This window comes from Oncorhynchus nerka, linkage group LG23 (genome assembly GCF_034236695.1).
Source record: "Oncorhynchus nerka isolate Pitt River linkage group LG23, Oner_Uvic_2.0, whole genome shotgun sequence".
In the NCBI taxonomy this organism is placed as follows: domain Eukaryota; kingdom Metazoa; phylum Chordata; class Actinopteri; order Salmoniformes; family Salmonidae; genus Oncorhynchus; species Oncorhynchus nerka.
The window spans coordinates 7482746-7502581 of NC_088418.1; the positions used below are offsets into that span (position 1 = coordinate 7482746).

The window sequence follows — 19836 nt, forward strand, 5'->3', positions numbered from 1 at the left end:
GTGAGGAGAAGAGAATAGAATCACGTAGAACAGAATTCAATTGCAAACAGAGCATTCGGAAAGTATTCAGACCCCTTGACTTTTTCCACATTTTGTTACTTTACAGCCTTATTATAAAATAGATTTAAATCGTTTTTTTTTTACCTCATCAATCTACACACAATACCCCCATAATGACAAGGCAAAAACAGGTTTTTAGAAAACAAACTGAAATATAACATTGATATAAATATTCAGGCCTTTTACTCAGCACTTTGTTGAAGCGACTTTGGCAGTGATTACAGCCTCGAGTCTTCTTGGGTATGATGCTACAAGCTTGGCACACCTGTATTTGGGGAGTTTCTACCGTTCTTCTCTGCAGATCCTCTCAAGCTCTATCAGGTTGGATGGGGAGCGTTGCTGCACAGCTATTTTCAGGTCTCTCCAGACATGTTAGATCGAGTTCAAGTCCAGGCTCTTGCTGGGCCACTCAAGGACATTCAGAGACTTGTCCCGAAACCACTCCTGCATTGTGTTGGCTGTGTACTTAGGGTTGTTGTCTTGTTGGAAGGTGAACCTTCACCCCAGTCTGAGGTCCTGAGTGCTCTGGAGCAGGTTTTCATCGAGGATCTCTCTGTACTTTGCTCCGTTCATCTTTGCCTCGATCCTGACTAGTCTCCCAATCCCTGCTGCTGAAAAACATCCCCACAGCATGATGCTGCCACCTCCATGCTTCACCGTAGGGTTGGTGCCAGGTTTCCTCCAGACGTGATGCTTGGCATTCAGGGCAAAGAGTTCAATCTTGGTTTCATCAGACCAGAGTCTTGCTTCTCATGGTCTGAGAGTCTTTAGGTGCCTTTTGGAAAACTCCAAGCGGGCTGTCATGTGCCTTTTACTGAGGAGTGGTTTCTGTCTGGCCACTCTACCATAAAGGCCTGATTGATGGAGTGCTACAGAGATGGTTGTCTTTCTGGAATGTTCTCCCATCTCCACAGGGGAGCTCTAGAGCTCGGTCAGAGTGACCACCGGTTCTTGGTCACCTCCCCTGACCAAGGCCCTTCTCCCCAATTGCTCAGTTTGGCAGGATGGCCAGCTCTAGGAAGAGTCTTGGTGGTTCTAAACTTCTTCCATTTAAGAATGATGGAGGCCACTGTGTTCTTGGGGACCTTCAATGCTGCAGAATGATGGAGGCCACTGTGTTCTTGGGGACCTTCAATGCTGCAGAAGTGTTTTGTTACCCTTCCCCAGATCTGTGCCTCGACCCAATCCTGTCTCGGAGCTCTACGGACAATTCCTTCAACCTCATGGCTTGGTTTTTGCTCTGGCATTCACTGTCAACTGTGGAACCTTGTATGTACACAGGTGTGTGCCTTTCTAAATCATTTCCAATCAATTTAATTTTCCACAGGTGGACTCCAATCAATTTGTAGAAACATCTTAAGGATGATCAATGGAAACAGGATGCACCTGAGCTCAATTTCGAGTCTCACAGCAAAGGGTCTGAATACTTATGTAAATAAGGCATTTCTGTTTTTTATTTTTTTTAACCAGTTTTCAATTTGTTATTATGGGTTGTTGTGTGTAGATTGAGGAGGGGGGGGGTGGACTATTTAATCCATTTTAGAATAAGGTTGTAACCTAACAAAACGTGGAAAAAGTCAAGGGGTCTGAATCCTTACCGAAGGCACTGTATAGTGAAGTATTTCACAATGTGATGCTTTTTTGAGCTCAATGGATGAGACTGACTGTCTCTTTCTGGCTGCATTTGAAGTAACTAACTCACATGTCTCTCTCTGGCTGCATTTGAAGTAACTAACTCACATGTCTCTCTCTCTGGCTGCATTTGAAGTAACTAACTCACATGTCTCTCTCTCTGGCTGTATTTGAAGTAACTAACTCACATGTCTCTCTCTCTGGCTGTATTTGAAGTAACTAACTCACATGTCTCTCTCTCTGGCTGCATTTGAAACTAACTCACATGTCTCTCTCTGGCTGTATTTGACTAACTCACATGTCTCTCTCTGGCTGCATTTGAAGTAACTAACTCACATGTCTCTCTCTGGCTGCATTTGAAGTAACTAACTCACATGTCTCTCTCTGGCTGCATTTGAAGTAACTAACTCACATGTCTCTCTCTGGCTGCATTTGAAGTAACTAACTCACATGTCTCTCTCTGGCTGCATTTGAAGTAACTAACTCACATGTCTCTCTCTGGCTGCATTTGAAGTAACTAACTCACATGTCTCTCTCTCTGGCTGCATTTGAAGTAACTAACTCACATGTCTCTCTCTGGCTGCATTTGAAGTAACTAACTCACATGTCTCTCTCTGGCTGTACTTGAAGGCGTTGTAGATGTTGATGAGGGTGAAGTGGTCTCCCTCAGGGTGCCGGAACTTTCTGTGACACTGTTGTACCTCTTGGGTCCTGCCAACAGGTGGCTCCAGGAAGCAGCTTGGCGCTAAACGCAAAACAGACAGAATCAATAAGGTGGTTAGCATTGGTGCTAACACAGACAGACAGAATCAATAGGGTGGTTAGCATTGGTGCTAACGCAAAACAGACATAATCAATAGGGTGGTTAGCATTGGTGCTAACGCAAAACAGACAGAATCAATAGGGTGGTTAGCACTGGCGCTAATGGAGACAGAGAATCATTAGAGGTTAGCATTGACGCTAACGCAGAAAGACAGAGAATCAATAGGGAGGTTAGCATTGGAGCTAAAACAGACATATCAACAGGGTTAGCATTGTTTGACCAAGCTACTCTCCCCGTATAGTACCTTGAGGATCATTGTCTGAGTGGGAGAAATAGCAGCCGCCTAGGCTTCAACTGCAAATGCTCAGAGACGAGACTATGTCAAATCAAATCAAATTTTATTTGTCACATACACATGGTTAGCAGATGTTAATGCGAGTGTAGCGAAATGCTTGTGCTTCTAGTTCCGACAATGCAGTGATAACCAACAAGTAATCTAACTAACAATTCCAAAACTACTGTCTTATACACAGTGTAAGGGGATAAGGAATATGTACATAAGGATATATGAATGAGTGATGGTACAGAGCAGCATACAGTAGATGGTATCAGTACAGTATATACATATGAGATGAGTATGTAGACAAAGTAAACAAAGTGGCATAGTTAAAGTGGCTAGTGACATAAGAATGCAGTCGATGATCTAGAGTACAGTATATACATATGCATATGAGATGAATAATGTAGGGTAAGTAACATTATATAAGGTAGCATTGTTTAAAGTGGCTAGTGATATATTTACATCATTTCCCATTATTAAAGTGGCTGGAGTTGGGTCAGTGTCAATGACAGTGTGTTGGCAGCAGCCACTCAATGTTAGTGGTGGCTGTTTAACAGTCTGATGGCCTTGAGATAGAAGCTGTTTTTCAGTCTCTCGTCCCAGCTTTGATGCACCTGTACTGACCTCGCCTTCTGGATGATAGCGGGGTGAACAGGCAGTGGTTCGGGTGGTTGATGTCCTTGATGATCTTTATGGCCTTCCTGTAACATCGGGTGGTGTAGGTGTCCTGGAGGGCAGGTAGTTTGCCCCCGGTGATGCGTTGTGCAGACCTCACTACCCTCTGGAGAGCCTTACGGTTGAGGGCGGAGCAGTTGCCGTACCAGGCGGTGATACAGCCCGCCAGGATGCTCTCGATTGTGCATCTGTAGAAGTTTGTGAGTGCTTTTGGTGACAAGCCGAATTTCTTCAGCCTCCTGAGGTTGAAGAGGCGCTGCTGCGCCTTCTTCACGACGCTGTCAGTGTGAGTGGACCAATTCAGTTTGTCTGTGATGTGTATGCCGAGGGACTTAAAACTTGCTACCCTCTCCACTACTGATCCATCGATGTGGATAGGGGGTGTTCCCTCTGCTGTTTCCTGAAGTCCACAATCATCTCCTTAGTTTTGTTGACGTTGAGTGTGAGGTTATTTTCCTGACACCACACTCCGAGGGCCCTCACCTCCTCCCTGTAGGCCGTCTCGTCGTTGTTGGTAATCAAGCCTACCACTGTTGTGTCGTCCGCAAACTTGATGATTGAGTTGAGGCGTGCATGGCCACGCAGTCGTGGGTGAACAGGGAGTACAGGAGAGGGCTCAGAACGCACCCTTGTGGGGCCCCGTGTTGAGGATCAGCGGGGAGGAGATGTTGTTGCCTACCCTCACCACCTGGGGGCGGCCCCGTCAGGAAGTCCAGAACCCAGTTGCACAGGGGGGGTCGAGACCCAGGGTCTCGAGCTTGATGACGAGCTTGGAGGGTACTATGGTGTTGAATGCCGAGCTGTAGTCGATGAACAGCATTCTCACATAGGTATTCCTCTTGTCCAGGTGGGTTAGGGCAGTGTGCAGTGTGGTTGAGATTGCATCGTCTGTGGACCTATTTGGGCGGTAAGCAAATTGGAGTGGGTCTAGGGCAGGGGTGTCAAAGTCAAATGGACGGAGGGCCAAATAAAAAAATCAGCTACAAGACGAGGGCCGGACTGTTCGAATGTTCATTGAAAAATTTTTAAATGACGCATATAGTCTAGTGAACCTAATTGAACCTACTGAAAACCTAACAAATATATTACAATATGATCAGATAAATAAAGCAATATTTTCTTATGGCTCTGTCAGTAATCTTTAATTTTCAACAGACACAAAAGACAAATTTCCTTTATATAAATATCCCCATAACATGAACATTAAATGAAAGAAACCGGTATTCAAGGCACCATCAGTAGACTATATTTTCTATTTTAGCAAAAGTGGGCTAAATTTACTTCAAAGAAAAAAACAATAATAGCAATTTTCTATCATCCACTCAACTGAAATATTTTTAAAATATAATTGGATTGAAATACAAAAAATAAAGTGCAAAAATCTATTAATCAAAAACAACACTTTGTTTAAGGAGAAGTAACATGCAGTGAAAACAAATATTAAATTTTAACTTTTAAACTTGAACTGAGTAAAAACTCTAAATATGTGATTGCACAGTAATGTTCACTTGTTTGAGGTTGAGGGTGATACTTGGTGGTGTCCATCTTTTCCACAAGTTCATCAATGTTCGGGGAAGGCTCTGAGCTGAAGAAATCCTCAGAATTGGTGGAGGTGTTCAGCAGTAAGTCGACTTCTGTGTGATGTTTGTTCAGGTTCATCAAAGAAAACAGTTGTTCACACAGGTATGTGCTGCCAAACATAGACAACGTTTGAGCAGCCTGGATGCGCAGCTGGGGCATTGTGCCGGGAGAAACGGGCGAACTCCGCAGCACCCACTGCCGCATATTTTGCCCTCAGTGCATCATTGCATTGGAGGTCAATCAACTCCATTTGGAGGTTTGGTGGTGAGCTTTCCACGTCAACAGCAAATGGGTTACCGAGCAGTTCAACCTGCTTTTTGTGCTTCAAAGTCAGCAAATCGGCGTCGAAAGTCAGCGGCAAGCATACCTATTTTATCAGCCAACTGTGTGCTCGGGAACGCACTGGTAGAGAGCTTCTCTTTCATGGTCTGGCAGCTGGGAAAGTGGCTCAAATTTTCTTTCCGCATCTGCGTCTCCCACAGAGTCAGTTTGGTTTTAAATGCCTTCACTGTACTGTACATATCAGAGATGACACGATCCCGACCCTGCAGCTGCAAGTTTATTGCATTCAGATGACTCGTAATGTCACACAGAAAAGCCATTTTCACACAGAAACATTTCGTCTCGGAGTTGTGTTGTGTCTTTCCCTTTGCTGTCCAAGAACAGACAAATCTCCTCACGAAGCTCGAAACATCTTTGAAGCACCTTTCCTGGCTTAGCCATCGCACCTCTGTGTGATAAGGCAAATCACCATGCTCCGTTTCTAACTCCGTCAGAAATGCCTTGAACTGGCGGTGATTCAAACCTTTGGCTCTGATAAAGTTAACTGTGCGCGTGATGATGCTCATTACATGCTCCATTTTCAAGGCTTTACCGCACAACGCTTCCTGGTGTATGATACAATGATAAGCTGTCAGCTCACCTGTCGCGTTTTCCTCTTGCATCTTTTCCCGTATCTTCGCCACCAGTCCGCTCCTGTGTCCACACATCGCAGGTGCTCCGTCGGTTGTCAAACCCACAAGTTTTTCCCTAAGGCAGCTCCATCTCATTTACACATCTTGACACCTCTTCATACAAATCATGCCCCGTAGTTGTGCCATGCATAGGACGTAAAGCCAAAAACTCCTCTGTCACGCTTAGGTTGGAGTCCACTCCCGCGGATGAAAATTGACAACTGGGCAATGTCAGAAATGTCGGTGCTCTCATCCACAGCCAAGGAATATGCAATAAAATCTTTTCCCTTTTTCACAAGCTGCTCTTTTAGATTGATGGACAACTGGTCTACTCTCTCGGCAATGGTGTTTCTGCTCAGACTCACATTTAAAAAGAGTTGCCTTTTTTCTGGGCAAACTTCGTCACAAACTTTAATCATGCAGTTTTTGATGAAATCCCCTCCGTAAATGGCCGGGCTGATTTAGCGATCTCTTCTGCCAAAATAAAACTGGCCTTGACAGCAGCCTGGCCTTGTGATTTGGCTTTTTGAACAGAGCCTGTCGAGATTTGAGGCCTCGTTTTAATTCCTCTGCCTTTTGTAGCCTTTGTTCCATGTCCATATTCTTGTTTTTGTCCGCGTGTTTTCGTTTCATAATGTCGTCTCAGATTATACTCTTTCAGTACCGCCACACTTTCTCCACACAGAAGACACACAGGTTTTCCAGCTACCTTCGTGAACATATACTCCGACTCCCACCTTGTTTGAAACCCCGGTTCTCAGTATCCACCTTCCGTTTTGCCATTTTTGATGGGTATCTGAAAGTTAATTTTACTGTGATGCTGACGACTGCTGTGCCAATAAATATTGAAATGAAGCAGCCTACTGCTCGGTGCGTCACCTTTGCATTGTGGGAAATGTAGTATTGGTGCGTGTAAAGATCTGCGGGCTGCCGGCTTGCTGCGGGCCGGTTCTAATAATAAATCAAGATCATCCCAGGGGCCGTAAAAAAACCTTCTTGCGGGCCGGATGTGGCCAGGGCCTTGACTCTGACATATGGTCTAGGGTGTCAGGTAGGGTGGAGGTGATATGGTCCTTGACTAGTCTCTCAAAAGCACTTCATGATGACGGAAGTGAGTGCTACGGGGCGGTAGTCGTTTAACTCAGTTACCTTAGCTTTCTTGGGAACAGGAACAATGGTGGCCCTCTTGAAGCATGTGGGAACAGCAGACTGGTATAGGGATTGATTGAATATGTCCGTAAACACACCGGCCAGCTGGTCTGCGCATGCTCTGAGGGCGCGGCTGGGGATGCCGTCTGGGCCTGCAGCCTTGCGAGGGTTAACACGTTTAAATGTCTTACTCACCTCGGCTGCAGTGAAGGAGAGACCGCATGTTTTCGTTGCAGGCCGTGTCAGTGGCAATGTATTGTCCTCAAACTGTCTGGCAGATTATACTGTCTGGCAGATTATACTGTCTGGCATACTGTCTGGCAGATTATACATCCAAAAGGTCAGAGACTAGACTATGTCCATATAGTAGATTATACTGTCTGGCAGATTATACTGTCTGGCAGATTATACTGTCTGGCAGATTATATATTCAAAAGGTCAGAGATGCCCGATGTAGTTGTCCATAATGGTTAAGACTGCTTATGATGGATATTCTAATATCTTCAGTAGTGGTTATAAAGGTGTTATGGATGTAAACATAAGTGTGAGGGTTTAACCCCATTACAAAACACAGAAGGGTGTGTTGCACCAACATGGTTTAAATCAATCTTAGATTAGACCTCATCTAGATTTTGTAAATCTACGTTTATAATTTCATCAGAGATGTGTTGCACCAGTTAATTTTAAGACTGGATTAGTTGATCTAAGGTTACATCATTATGATCGGTGATACGTGTCCTAATGGATTCACCATAGCAATATGTTGTAGTTCTATGGAGACAAACCAGCACTGGTCATTGCTCGCTAGTCAGCAAAGTTACTTTTCACTTCAGGCTAAGGATGAAATTAATTGCACTTATCTGTCAAATGATTTAGCTGGATAGTTGAGTTTAACGAACATGATAAACCACAGGAGATAAAATTGTTAATCACAAAGAAAATAAAGGACATGCAAATGACTTAGACACACACTGATATTTTATGCATTTAAACAGTGTCAGTTTAGATTTAATCCCAAAACTGAATTTAAATTGTTTTTTAAAACAATGGAGCAACAAGATTACATTTGATCTTGGTTTGAGTTGTAAATTGAATTTAGTGTAGAAGAAGGATTAGATTGATTATTGAAAACGAGGTTTAAGGTTCAGTGCAAAAACATTTCTAGATAAACCTTGATTAAACCCAGTTTAAGAGTTCATTCATGTTGGTGCAACCCACCCTGAGTGAATCAAATGAATCAAATAGAATCAAAAACATTACTAGATAAACCTTGATTAAACCCAGTTTAAGAGTTAATTAATCCATATTGGTGCAATCCACCCTGAGTGAATCAAATAGAATCAAATAGAATCAAAAACATTACTAGATAAACCTTGATTAAACCCAGTTTAAGAGTTCATCCATGTTGGTGCAACCCACCCTGAGTGAATCAAATAAAATAAAATGGGCCAAAGGTTGTAGGAGTGTAAACTACATACCTGATAGCATAGCTGCGATGGTCACCACCTCGTTCACACAATCAAACTCAAAGGACGCCAGCAGAGCCTTGGCCATCTGAGCGTCCAATGGCAACTCAGAGATTATGATCCCGATCTCTGATAGGTTCCCATCATCGTCCAATGCCATGGAGGTAATCCAGCTCCTCTAGTGACTGCATCAGACCCTCTGGATCTGGATAGGAAGTAGACAACTTAGATCATAGATAATAAAAACAAGATCTGGATAGTAAGTAGACAACTTAGATCATAGATAATAAAATACAAGATCTGGATAGGGAAGTAGATAATCCTTTACATTATAGATAAGAAGAGATATTAGACAGAGAAAACACCTGTTTAACAAAATGACTTGTCAGTTGATGCTTTGGATTATGATCATATACAGTGCCTTGCGAAAATTCGGCCCCCTTGAACTTTGCGACCTTTTGCCACATTTCAGGCTTCAAACATAAAGATATAAAACTGTATTTTTGTGAAGAATCAACAACAAGTGGGACACAATCATGAAGTGGAACGACATTTATTGGATATTTCTTGCAGTGCAGCAAACTCTCTCCAGAAGTTCAGTGAGGATCTCTGAATGATCCAATGTTGACCTAAATGACTAATGATGATAAATACAATCCACCTGTGTAATCAAGTCTCCGTATAAATGCACCTGCACTGTGATAGTCTCAGAGGTCCGTTAAAAGCTCAGAGAGCATCATGAAGAACAAGGAACACACCAGGCAGGTCCGAGATACTGTTGTGAAGAAGTTTAAAGCTGGATTTGGATGCAAAAAGATTTCCCAAGCTTTAAACATCCCAAGGAGCACTGTGCAAGCGATAATATTGAAATGGAAGGAGTATCAGACCACTGCAAATCTACCAAGACCTGGCCGTCCCTCTAAACTTTCAGCTCATACAAGGACAAGACTGATCAGAGATGCAGCCAAGAGGCCCATGATCACTCTGGATGAACTGCAGAGATCTACAGCTGAGGTGGGAGACTGTCCATAGGACAACAATCAGTTGTATATTGAACAAATCTGGCCTTTATGGAAGAGTGGCAAGAAGAAAGCAATTTCTTAAAGATATCCATAAAAAGTGTTGTTTAAAGTTTGCCACAAGCCACCTGGGAGACACACCAAACATGTGGAAGAAGGTGCTCTGGTCAGATGAAACCAAAATTGAACTTTTTGGCAACAATGCAAAACGTTATGTTTGGCGTAAAAGCAACACAGCTCATCACCCTGAACACACCATCCCCACTGTCAAACATGGTGGTGGCAGCATCATGGTTTGGGCCTGCTTTTCTTCAGCAGGGACAGGGAAGATGGTTAAAATTGATGGGAAGATGGATGGAGCCAAATACAGGACCATTCTGGAAGAAAACCTGATGGAGTCTGCAAAAGACCTGAGACTGGGACGGAGATTGGTCTTCCAACAAGAAAATGATCCAAAACATAAAGCAAAATCTACAATGGAATGGTTCAAAAATAAACATATCCAGGTGTTAGAATGGCCAAGTCAAAATCCAGACCTGAATCCAATCGAGAATCTGTGGAAAGAACTGAAAACTGCTGTTCACAAATGCTCTCCATCCAACCTCACTGAGCTCGAACTGTTTTGCAAGGAGGAATGGGAAAAAAATTCAGTCTCTCGATGTGCAAAACTGATAGAGACATACCCCAAGCGACTTACAGCTGTAATCGCAGCAAAAGGTGGCGCTACAAAGTATTAACTTAAGGGGGCTGAATAATTTTGCACACCCAATTTTTCAGTTTTTGATTTGTTAAAAAAGTTTGAAATATCCAATAAATGTTGTTCCACTTCATGATTGTGTCCCACTTGTAGTTGATTCTTCACAAAAAAATACAGTTTTATATCTTTGTTTGAAGCCTGAAATGTGGCAAAAGGTCGCAAAGTTCAAGGGGGCCGAATACTTTCGCAAGGCACTGTAGTATCTGCTCAGCTCCTCAAGAGATTGAGGGCCTTACTTTAACTTAACTTTAACACGTCAAAAGACATTAGAATACAGAATCAGTATAAAACTCTATTCCCGAAAAGAGCCTGAGCTCCAAAAAGGTTGATCCAGGAATTCTAGCCTAGTTGTGTTCCGGTAAAATGGAGGACAGTAAATTCTACTTCCTCCTCATTGTGGCGTTGGAGGTCAGATGGACGAAACGAGACGCGTTATGAGGTAATCATTAATAACAAGCTGGCCACTTTACTCTGTGGAATGTGTCCAAAACAGTAGGGCACTATATAGGGAATAGGGTGCCATCTGGTCTATAGTAGGGAATAGGGTGCCATCTGGTCTATAGTAGTGCACTATATAGGGAATAGGGTGCCGTCTGGTCTATAGGAGTGCACTATATAGAGAATAGGGTGCCATCTGGTCTATAGTAGTGCACTAAATAGAGAATAGTGAGCCATTTGGGATGCAGTTTGTCACTGTCCTCAACTCTTCCCATGCAGGGACAGCCGGGTGGGTCGGGGCTCTCAGACAATGGTCCCTGGCAGGCCACTGTCAGCTCTACTAAAGCACGGCTGGCTGCCTCTAAACAGGACAGAGCACGGCATACAGACCTCCATCAGACCTCTACCCAGGACAAAAAAACGCTCCTGTACCCTGTACCACTCTACAGTTACAGCTATGGTTGCAAAAAAGTCTGCTAACTTTCAACAAAATGCCAAGGTTTCCCAGAATTCCTAGTTGGATGATTCCAAGATTTTCTGCTTATTCTCTCCTGATTTTCTGGAAAAACTGGGAATTTGGGGAAAGTTGCTAGAATTTTGCAACCCTAGTTACAGCACAGATTACACAGGGTCAGATCCATAGAAGTACAGATTACACAGGGTCAGATCCATAGAATGACAGATTACACAGGGTCAGATCCATAGAAGTACAGATTACACAGGGTCAGATCCATAGAAGTACAGATTACACAGGGTCAGATCCATAGAAGTACAGATTACACAGGGTCAGATCCATAGAAGTACAGATTACACCGGGTCAGATCCATAGAAGTACAGATTACACCGGGTCAGGTCCATAGAATTACATATTATAACACATTTAATTAGGACCTCTGTGGTCAGACTCACCCAGACCAGTGTCTAATAACCTGGGAATACACTGAATACCCAGATACAACCAGGGTTTCTAGTCATGCTTCAACCAGGGTTCCTAGTCATGCTTCAACCAGGGTTTCTAGTCATGCTTCAACCAGGGTTTCTAGTCATGCTTCAACCAGGGTTTCTAGTCATGCTTCAACCAGGGTTTCTAGTCATGCTTCAACCAGGGTTTCTAGTCATGCTTCAACCAGGGTTTCTAGTCATGCTTCAACCAGGTTTTCTAGTCATGCTTCAACCAGGGTTTCTAGTCATGCTTCAACCAGGGTTTCTAGTCATGCTTCAACCAGGGTTTCTAGTCATGCTTCAACCAGGGTTTCTAGTCATGCTTCTACATCTGCATTGCTTTCTGTTTGGGGTCTGAGGCTGGGTTTCTGTTTGGGGTCTGAGGCTGGGTTTCTGTATGGGGTCTGAGGCTGGGTTTCTGTTTGGGGTCTGAGGCTGGGTTTCTGTTTGGGGTCTGAGGCTGGGTTTCTGTTTGGGGCCTGAGGCTGGGTTTCTGTTTGGGGTCTGAGGCTGGGTTTCTGTTTGGGGTCTGAGGCTGGGTTTCTGTTTGGGGTCTGAGGCTGGGTTTCTGTATGGGGTCTGAGGCTGGGTTTCTGTTTGGGGTCTGAGGCTGGGTTTCTGTATGAGGTCTGAGGCTGGGTTTCTGTTTGGGGTCTGAGGCTGGGTTTCTGTTTGGGGTCTGAGGCTGGGTTTCTGTTTGGGGTCTGAGGCTGGGTTTCGGTTTGGGGTCTGAGGCTGGGTTTCTGTTTGGGGTCTGAGGCTGGGTTTCTGTTTGGGGTCTGAGACTGGGTTTCTGTATGGGGTCTGAGGCTGGGTTTCTGTTTAGGGTCTGAGGCTGGGTTTCTGTATGGGGTCTGAGGCTGGGTTTCTGTATGGGGTCTGAGGCTGGGTTTCTGTTTGGGGTCTGAGGTTGGGTTTCTGTATGGGGTCTGAGGCTGGGTTTCTGTTTGGGGTCTGAGGCTGGGTTTCTGTTTGGGGTCTGAGGTTGGGTTTCTGTATGGGGTCTGAGGCTGGGTTTCTGTTTGGGGTCTGAGGCTGGGTTTCTGTTTGGGGTCTGAGGCTGGGTTTCTGTATAAGCAGTTGTTGACATCTGCTGATGTAAAAAGGGCTTTATAGATACATTTGATTGATTTGGTAGTTTGGTTTAATTCCTATTTTTGGTTACAGTACCACCAAGTACATTTTGCTCTGAAGTACCCTCTCATGTAAGCCTATGGTCTCATGAGTCTTCCCAAGTAGCCCCGGTGGACCAAGTATCCCCGGTGGACAGACCAAGTAGCCCTGGTGGACCAAGTAGCCCCGGTGGGCCAAGTAGCCCCGGTGGACCATGTAGCCCCGGTGGACCAAGTAGCCCCGGTGGACAGACCAAGTAGCCCCGGTGGACCAAGTAGCCCCGGTGGACAGACCAAGTAGCCCCGGTGGACCATGTAGCCCCGGTGGACCAAGTAGCCCTGGTGGACAGGCCAAGTAGCCCTGGTGGACAGGCCAAGTAGCCCTGGTGGACAGGCCAAGTAGCCCTGGTGGACAGGCCAAGTAGCCCCAGTGGACAGGCCAAGTAGCCCCAGTGGACAGGCCAAGTAGCCCCAGTGGACAGGCCAAGTAGCCCCGGTGGACCAAGTAGCCCCGGTGGACAGGCCAAGTAGCCCCAGTGGACAGGCCAAGTAGCCCTAGGAGGTCCTAGTAGCCCCAGTGGACAGGCCAAGTAGCCCCAGTGGACAGGCCAAGTAGCCCCGGTGGACCAAGTAGCCCCGGTGGACAGGCCAAGTAGCCTTGGTGGACAGGCCAAGTAGCCCCGGTGGGGCCAAGTAGCCCTAGGAGGTCCTAGTACCCCTGAATGAGAACCACTGTCCTACTATAGTACCATGTAGAATGTCTGTCTGGTAGACTGACCTGGTCTGGTGATGAAGTCACAGTGTCTCAGCCCTGCGATCTCCATCCTCTTGAGGAAGAGGATGGTGAAGGTGAGGTTGGCGTCCAGGATCTGAGGGGATGTCTCTACAGGGAGTACTCTCTCCTCAGGGTACAGGCAGAAACACTTCCCTGGACAAACACAGACAACTCAATCAAACAAACAAAAGGGTTTTCTTCATTTTTTTACTATTTTCTACAGTATAGAATAATTGTGAAGACATCAAAACTATGAAATAACACATATGGAATCACTTAATAACCAAAAAAAGTGTTAAAAACTAATACAAATATATATATATATATATATTTTTTGAGATTCTTCAAAGTAGCCACCCTTTGCCTTGATGACAGCTTTGCACACTCTTGGCATTCTCTCAACCAGCTTCATGAGGTAGTCACCTGGAATGCATTTCAATTAACTGTTGTGCCTTGTTAAAAGTTAATTTGTGGAATTTCTTTCCTTCTTAATGTGTTTGAGCCAATCAGTTGTGTTGTGACTAGGTAAGGGTAGTATACAGAAGATAACCCTATTTGGTAAAAGACCAAGTCCATATTATGGCAAGAACAGCTCAAATGAGCAAAGACGGGGGGTCCAGTCAGCTGCTTCCTGATATCAGTACCTGTTGGTCCAATCAGCTGCTTCCTGATATCAGTAACTGTCGGTCCAGTCAGCTGCTTCCTGATATCAGTACCTGTCGGTCCAGGATGTCAGTACCTGTCGGTCCAATCAGCTGCTTCCTGATATCAGTACCTGTCGGTCCAGTCAGCTGCTTCCTGATATCAGTACCTGTCGGTCCAATCAGCTGCTTCCTGATATCAGTACCTGTCGGTCCAGTCAGCTGCTTCCTGATATCAGTACCTGTCGGTCCAATCAGCTGCTTCCTGATATCAGTACCTGTCGGTCCAGTCAGCTGCTTCCTGATATCAGTACCTGTCGGTCCAGTCAGCTGCTTCCTGATATCAGTACCTGTCGGTCCAGTCAGCTGCTTCCTGATATCAGTACCTGTCGGTCCAATCAGCTGCTTCCTGATATCAGTACCTGTCGGTCCAGTCAGCTGCTTCCTGATATCAGTACCTGTAGGTCCAGGATGTCAGTACCTATCGGTCCAATCAGCTGCTTCCTGATATCAGTACCTGTCGGTCCAGGATGTCAGTACCTGTCGGTCCAGTCAGCTGCTTCCTGATATCAGTACCTGTCGGTCCAATCAGCTGCTTCCTGATATCAGTACCTGTCGGTCCAATCAGCTGCTTCCTGATATCAGTACCTGTTGGTCCAATCAGCTGCTTCCTGATATCAGTACCTATTGGTCCAATCAGCTGCTTCCTGATATCAGTACCTGTCGGTCCAATCAGCTGCTTCCTGATATCAGTACCTGTAGGTCCAGGATGTCAGTACCTATCGGTCCAATCAGCTGCTTCCTGATATCAGTACCTGTCGGTCCAGTCAGCTGCTTCCTGATATCAGTACCTGTAGGTCCAGGATGTCAGTACCTATCGGTCCAATCAGCTGCTTCCTGATATCAGTACCTGTCGGTCCAGTCAGCTGCTTCCTGATATCAGTACCTGTAGGTCCAGGATGTCAGTACCTGTCGGTCCAGTCAGCTGCTTCCTGATATCAGTACCTGTAGGTCCAGGATGTCAGTACCTATCGGTCCAGTCAGCTGCTTCCTGATATCAGTACCTATCGGTCCAGTCAGCTGCTTCCTGATATCAGTACCTGTCGGTCCAATCAGCTGCTTCCTGATATCAGTACCTGTCGGTCCAGTCAGCTGCTTCCTGATGTCAGTACCTGTTGGTCCAATCAGCTGCTTCCTGATATCAGTACCTATTGGTCCAATCAGCTGCTTCCTGATATCAGTACCTATTGGTCCAATCAGCTGCTTCCTGATATCAGTACCTATTGGTCCAATCAGCTGCTTCCTGATATCAGTACCTATTGGTCCAATCAGCTGCTTCCTGATATCAGTACCTGTCGGTCCAGTCAGCTGCTTCCTGATGTCAGTACCTGTTGGTCCAATCAGCTGCTTCCTGATATCAGTACCTATTGGTCCAATCAGCTGCTTCCTGATATCAGTACCTATTGGTCCAATCAGCTGCTTCCTGATATCAGTACCTATTGGTCCAATCAGCTGCTTCCTGATATCAGTACCTATTGGTCAATCAGCTGCTTCCTGATATCAGTACCTATTGGTCCAATCAGCTGCTTCCTGATATCAGTACCTATTGGTCCAATCAGCTGCTTCCTGATATCAGTACCTGTCGGTCCAGTCATCTGCTTCCTGATATCAGTACCTGTCGGTCCAGTCAGCTGCTTCCTGATATCAGTACCTGTCGGTCCAATCAGCTGCTTCCTGATATCAGTACCTGTTGGTCCAATCAGCTGCTTCCTGATATCAGTACCTGTCGGTCCAGGATGTCAGTACCTGTCGGTCCAGGATATCAGTACCTGTTGGTCCAATCAGCTGCTTCCTGATGTCAGTACCTGTCGGTCCAATCAGCTGCTTCCTGATGTCAGTACCTGTCGGTCCAATCAGCTGCTTCCTGATGTCAGTACCTGTCGGTCCAATCAGCTGCTTCCTGATGTCAGTACCTGTCGGTCCAATCAGCTGCTTCCTGATGTCAGTACCTGTCGGTCCAATCAGCTGCTTCCTGATATCAGTACCTGTCGGTCCAATCAGCTGCTTCCTGATATCAGTACCTATTGGTCCAATCAGCTGCTTCCTGATATCAGTACCTGTTGGTCCAATCAGCTGCTTCCTGATATCAGTACCTGTTGGTCCAATCAGCTGCTTCCTGATATCAGTACCTATTGGTCCAATCAGCTGCTTCCTGATATCAGTACCTGTCGGTCCAGTCAGCTGCTTCCTGATATCAGTACCTATTGGTCCAGTCAGCTGCTTCCTGATATCAGTACCTGTCGGTCCAATCAGCTGCTTCCTGATATCAGTACCTGTTGGTCCAGGATGTCAGTACCTGTCGGTCCAATCAGCTGCTTCCTGATATCAGTACCTGTTGGTCCAGGATGTCAGTACCTGTCGGTCCAATCAGCTGCTTCCTGATATCAGTACCTGTTGGTCCAGTCAGCTGCTTCCTGATATCAGCCTGGTATCTGCTGATGGATCGTAGTACTTCAGAGTTGGCCCTTAACCTGGGATGATACACCTGGTTGAAATAATACACATTTAACCACAGAAAGACCTATTATAACTATTTAATAATGTCATGAATTAACTAATTTAATGGGATATCTATGGTCATAGCCTTGGCCTACATGTATAAACTAACATGCAATGCTTGTTTTATGGGGGTTAAACTCACATGTCTTTTCTCCAGTCCTACGTCGATGACAAAGTTAACAGAGTCCACAGCCCAGAACATGTCCTCTCCCTGGCTTGTGGAGAGGAAAACCCTCCGACACCTGGTCGTAACGGTTCCCCTACTCCCGTCCCTTCCCCCAGGAGAGAGGGTGTCCGACCCTGCCCAGGGCACAAGACCACGGGCACCAGCTCCCCAAGGTCTGCCCCCAGTCTGGTTCCCTCTCTCTGGAGAATAGCACGGGCACAGACAACCTCCTGTGGGGAGGGGCAACACAGTGTGAGACAGCACCATACGACTTGTCCCGTGTGGCTACTGGCTAGCAACGCCCCTAAGGTCATGGGTTCAATTCCTGCAGGGATCACATGTCTAAAAACTGTACAGCACTGAGGATAATAGTGTCTGCTACTTGACCACTACACCCTAGATCTGCTACTTGACCACTACACCCCAGATCTGCTACTTGACCACTACACCCCAGATCTGCTACTTGACCACTACACCCTAGAGCTTCTACTTGACCACTACACCCCAGATCTGCTACTTGACCACTACACCCCAGATCTTCTACTTGACCACTACACCCCAGATCTGCTACTTGACCACTACACCCCAGATCTGCTACTTGACCACTACACCCCAGATCTGCTACTTGACCACTACACCCCAGATCTGCTACTTGACCACTACACCCCAGATCTGCTACTTGACCACTACACCCCAGATCTGCTACTTGACCACTACACCCCAGATCTGCTACTTGACCACTACACCCTAGAGCCTCTACTTGACCACTACACCCTAGAGCTTCTACTTGACCACTACACCCCAGATCTTCTACTTGACCACTACACCCCAGATCTGCTACTTGACCACTACACCCCAGAACTGCTACTTGACCACTACACCCCAGAACTGCTACTTGACCACTACACCCCAGATCTGCTACTTGACCACTACACCCTAGAGCTTCTACTTGACCACTACACCCTAGAGCTTCTACTTGACCACTACACCCCAGATCTGCTACTTGACCACTACACCCCAGATCTGCTACTTGACCACTACACCCCAGATCTGCTACTTGACCACTACACCCCAGGCTGGATGGTTCAACGCGAGGGGAAGAGAGGGCTTATCATGTCATAAATAGTTAACACATTTTGCTCGCAGACTCATCAATAGAAAAGGGCTGAGTTGACATCCCTATTGACAGGCTTTAAAGCTCATTGTCACACACACACACATGTGGTCCAGGACAACAAGGCCTTTCAAAACGCTTTGTCATTCCAACAGACCACTAGGCAGACCACTGGGCAGACCACTAGGCCACTAGGCAGACCACTAGGCAGACCACTAGACCACTAGGCAGACCACTAGGCAGACCCCTAGGCAGACCACTAGGTAGACCACTAGGCAGACCACTAGGCCACTAGGCAGACCACTAGGCAGACCACTAGGCAGACCACTAGAACACTAGGCAGACCACTAGACCACTAGGCAGACCACTAGACAGACCACTAGGCAGACCACTAGGCAGACCACTAGACCACTAGGCAGACCACTAGGCAGACCACTAGACCACTAGGCAGACCACTAGGCAGACCACTAGACCACTAGGCAGACCACTAGACCACTAGGCAGACCACTAGGCAGACCACTAGGCAGACCACAAGGCAGACCACTAGACCACTAGGCAGACCACTAGACAGACCACAAGGCAGACCACTAGACCACTAGGCAGACCACTAGACAGACCACAAGGCAGACCACTAGACCACTAGGCAGACCACAAGCAGACCACTAGACCACTAGGCAGACCACTAGGCAGACCACTAGGCAGACCACTAGGCAGACCACTAGGCAGACCACTAGACCACTAGGCAGACCACTAGACAGACCACTATACAGACCACTAGACCACTAGGCAGACCACTAGACCACAAGGCAGACCACTAGACCACTAGGCAGACCACAAGGCAGCCCACTAGACAGACCACTAGGCAGACCACTAGACCACTAGGCAGACCACTAGACAGACCACAAGGCAGACCACTAGGCAGACCACTAGACCACTAGGCAGACCACTAGACAGACCACAAGGCAGACCACTAGGCAGACCACTAGACCACTAGGCAGACCACTAGACAGACCACAAGGCAGACCACTAGGCAGACCACAAGGCAAACGAGACGGGGGACGAGACGGCGGACTTTAGGACAGAGATCAACTTAAGGACATAGATCCTACTTTAGGACAGAGATCAACTTAAGGACATAGCTCCTGCTTAAGGACAGAGATCCTACTTAAGGACAGAGATCCCACTTTAGGACAGAGATCAACTTAAGGACAGATCTCCTCCTTAAGGATAGAGATCCTACTTAAGGACAGAGATCCTACTTAAGGACAGAGAGAGCTATGGCATGCCATCATTCAGTACATAGCACCACCAAAAACAAGCAATCGAGTTACGGACAAATACTGCACCATCATCACTGTTGAACTGTGTAAATGATCTCACCTGAGCTGAGGCCAAGAACAGCACCACATCTCCCTCCTCCTTGGTGCGGTGGATCTCCAGTACCAGTCTCAGAGCAGAGTAGAAGTAGTCTTTACTGCTACAGTTACTGTAGACCACCTCAGCTGGACAGAGGGCTTCCAGACTGACCACAGGGACGTTACTACCTGTAACGGCAGTGAACATTACTGTCAGTCCGGTCCGTGTTATCACAGAATTCCGTTCCATGTTTTACACATGTTCTAATTGAGCTACGGAGGTTAGTGATCAACGAAGTATCCCCACAGTGCTTTCAGTAAAGATCAATGATATCAGAC

The 19836-nt window shown here is 46.2% G+C and overlaps 1 pseudogene; it reads right to left on the minus strand.

Annotated features, from left to right (window-relative positions):
• Nucleotides 1-19836, minus strand: part of LOC135563931 (putative pre-mRNA-splicing factor ATP-dependent RNA helicase DHX32) — a 35597-nt pseudogene that overhangs the window by 3003 nt on the left and 12758 nt on the right.